Raw genomic sequence first — 3729 nt, forward strand, 5'->3', positions numbered from 1 at the left:
AACGACCGCGCGAGGAAGACGACGACGACGACCGTGCGCGTCCCATCGAATTTTTTTTTATTTTTACCTGATCGACGGAAGTTTCGTCCGGTTCGTCTCTTTTACCATCGTCTCGTCGACCCGTTCAGAGGGGACCGCCTGTCCATATCCTCGTTGTCGTGAGTCATATGCCTCGTTCCGTCGCTAGAGTTTTTCAAACTCTGCTTCTGGCTATCGGGAAGAAACGACCGCGCGAGGCCGATGGCTGCGAGTCCCATCGAATTTTTTTTAAACGCACGCACACACATACACCTGAACGGAGATGCGTTCCTTTTCGTCGCGATTTTTCGCGCTTTAGTCGTCGTTGTCGCCATCCGTTCGGAGGGGACCGCCGGCCGTCTCTCTATCCTCGTTGTCGAGAGTCTAATGCCTCGTTCCGTCGCTAGAGTTTTTCAAACTCTGCTTCTGGCTATCGGGAAGAAAAGACCGCGCGAGGAAGAGGAAGGACGACCGTGCGCGTCCCTTTCGAATTTTTTTTTATTTTTACCTGAGCGACCAAAGTGGATTCAGAGGGGACCGCCGGCCGTCTCTCTATCTTCGTTGTCGCGAGTCTAATGCCTCGTTCCGTCGCTAGAGTTTTTCAAACTCTGCTTCTGGCTATCGGGAAGAATAGACCGCGCGCGAGGAAGAGGAAGGACGACCGTGCGCGTCCCATCGATTTTTTTTATTTTTACCTGAACCACCGAAGTCGATTCAGAGGGGACCGCCGGCCGTGTCTGTATCCTCGTTGTCGAGAGTCTAATGCCTCGTTCCGTCGCTAGAGTTTTTCAAACTCTGCTTCTGGCTATCGGGAAGAAACGACCGCGCGAGGAAGACTACGACCGTGCGCGTCCCATCGATTTTTTTTTACCCGAACGATGGAGATGCATATCGGCTGTTTGCTTCGAATAACTGGACGAGAGGAACGAACATATATATATATCATGGGCTAGCCACCGTGCGCTTTCTTCGCGAGATCGTGTGCTGTACAGAGGATTCAGAATCGGGTGTTATATCCCCGTCGTTTCCTGACGAACGGAGCTTCGATCTCGTTGGTTGTTATATATTATAATGCACTTTACGCCCGGTCGGCGGGCTGCGTGTGTCGTCGCGCAGTCCGTCCGATTTCGTTTTCGAACGTATTTTCGTGTCGTCAATCATATGGCGACTTCCGCGCGTTCGATTCCCGTTGGTCGGACGTTTGTCGGATATCGGCTTCTTTCGAACCGAGAATAAGAGTACAAAAACCTGAGTACACAAACAAAAATCCATGCATAAACGATTACCCTGAACGGTGGATCACTTGGCTCGTGGGTCGATGAAGAACGCAGCTAATTGCGCGTCAACGTGTGAACTGCAGGACACATGAACATCGACATTTCGAACGCACATTGCGGTCCACGGATACAATTCCTGGACCACGCCTGGCTGAGGGTTGCTCACGTAAACCTAAGACTGCTTGCGTTGCGTATCGTTGCTCTCGGTCCGTATCTCTCTGTTCTTTCTTGCCTCGTCGACAGCCCGCCGTCGTTCGTTTTATCTTTAAACGAACGTTTCTGAGTCGGAGGACGAGCGCCAAGCAAAAGAATACGAATTAAAGAGCGGTCGAGGGCTCGTACGCGACGTACGAGCGATTGTTGGACGTTCGTCGGCGTTCGTCGCTGGATCGTGTGGAGACCGGCGTACGCATGCTCTCGATACAAATATATATGAAAAATCTATCGCGTTCACGGGAGACTCGCAAAACTACCTCCGTCTCTTCTCTGTCCCTTCTTGGCTTGACAACCCGCCGTCGTTCGTGTTTTACGAACGTTTCTGAGTCGGACGAAGCGCAAGAAGAAGGATACGAATTAAAAGAGCGCGGAGAGAACCGTCGTCGTCGACGCGGTTATCGAGATACACAGAGCGAGTTTTCTTCGTGGCCGATTTTTTTTTTCTTTTTGTATCAGCCTCTGCTACGTTTTGTTAGTCTTCGATAAGCACGAATGACCGCGCCCCCGACGTCGTCTTAAATGAATTTTTGGCGAGACTGAGAGAAAGCAAAAATATTTTTGAACAAAGTCAGTCGAGAGAGGAGAGAAAAGAGAACCAAGATATTAAAACCTAAACCTAAACTTGGTGGCGTAACGAAAAACTGTGTGCCTTAAAGAAACACAACCGTCTTTTCATCAAGATGTTTTTACTCGTACAGCCCCAGGGATCGAATACCCACTCCGTCTGTTCGTGCGGCAGAGATGTATTCTGCAGGCGCGAGACGACTGACGAGAAGACAACGAGGACCGTCGCATCGATGGGTCGTCGTTGCGTTTTTCATCCTCTGTGCTTTTTTCTGTTCTTCGCGAACCCAGAGAAAGCCGTAGATCCGGGAACGGACACACGAGATTTCTTCGAACGCTGATGACTTAGGGAGATGATCCCCAGCGTTGCGCGGAGATCGGAGAGTACGCGTACATGTATCGGGACGAATTTTTCCCCGTCGGTCGCGTATCTCTCTGCCCGCGCGCCTGGCCCAAAGCCACGTTCGTCGGAAATCAACGAAAAGTGTGTTACGATCTAGCGTGCGTCTACGATCGGCTATATTTAAGGGTGACGAAGAAGAGAAAAGCTCACGGTGTTGCGCAACGTTTCTGTACTCGATTTTAAGATGTGCATGTGAGTCCGTTACAAAGTTGTTCGGATCGTCGAAAATAGTCGTTTTCGTCGTCGTGCGAAAGAGAATAATCTCTGACATTGGCACGGAGAGATCGCGCAGAGGAAGAGAACGATCCTCTTTGGCGAGGCTCGAGAAAGACTAACGAAACTTGATTAGAGACGAGGTATACACGCGCCGTACGTACGACGTACGCGCGTGTGATTTTTTTTTGCTTTAAGGCGATTCGGCGCTCCGAGTATTAGAGAAAAAGAGATCGTTGGTCATCCCATGTCTCTTCGTCGTCTATCGCTGGACCGCGCATCCTAACGTATCGCCGGTCGTCCAGTCCCCGAGTAATAAATTCACCCCGTTGTGTACGTCTCGCGCTCGCTTTTCCACTTGCGTGAGTTCCCGTGCGTTTTCGTCGTTGGTACAGAGCAAAGAAACCGATATGTTATATACATGTCGCGTGTTCGATCTCTGTGCCAGCAATAACAGGCGAAAACAAGGAACCGCTGGAATCGTCGAGAAGAGAGAAACGGCTACGGGAGATATATTATACATAACACGTGTATATATATATATATATATTATACAAAGAGGACGGGCGTTAAAAACCGGAGATCGTTACGGGTGTCTTGCGTGAGTCTTAGCTCGAACATGATACGACGAACGAAGTTTAAAAGGCACTTTGGCGAGATGCATAAAACGTTTCTCGATCGAGATAGAATATAAGGTTCTCGATTCTATTCGAATTAATTTTTTTTTTTTATTTTTTTTTCTCTTTGAGGCGATTCTCGGAGAGAGAAATAAAAATAAAGACCCTCTGTCGCATTGTTATCAAACCGTCTTGCTTTTCTCGAATCGCGCCCACATGGCACGAAATTTTTTTTTCTTTGAAAAAAAAAATTGTCACCGTGTCGTGACGTTGAAGCGACCTCAGAGTAGGCGAGATCACCCGCTGAATTTAAGCATATTACTAAGCGGAGGAAAAGAAACTAACAAGGATTTCCTTAGTAGCGGCGAGCGAACAGGAATTAGCCCAGCACTGAATCCCGCGGTTCCGCCGTTGGGAAATG

The 3729-nt window shown here is 49.0% G+C and overlaps 2 non-coding genes across 2 annotated transcripts in view; both read left to right on the forward strand.

Moving 5' to 3' along the window:
• Positions 1–1301: 1301 nt before the first annotated feature.
• Positions 1302–1456, forward strand: LOC139997297 (5.8S ribosomal RNA). Its single transcript, XR_011802701.1, has one exon. It is a non-coding gene; the product is annotated as a 5.8S ribosomal RNA (ribosomal RNA).
• Positions 1457–3584: 2128 nt separating this feature from the next.
• Positions 3585–3729, forward strand: part of LOC139997302 (large subunit ribosomal RNA) — a 4174-nt gene continuing 4029 nt past the window's right edge. The window contains exon 1 of the ribosomal RNA XR_011802705.1: positions 3585–3729. This exon is cut by the window's right edge and continues 4029 nt beyond it. This is a non-coding gene — a ribosomal RNA (large subunit ribosomal RNA).

The sequence above is a fragment of the Bombus fervidus genome, unplaced genomic scaffold (genome assembly GCF_041682495.2).
Source record: "Bombus fervidus isolate BK054 unplaced genomic scaffold, iyBomFerv1 scaffold0053, whole genome shotgun sequence".
Classification (NCBI taxonomy): domain Eukaryota; kingdom Metazoa; phylum Arthropoda; class Insecta; order Hymenoptera; family Apidae; genus Bombus; species Bombus fervidus.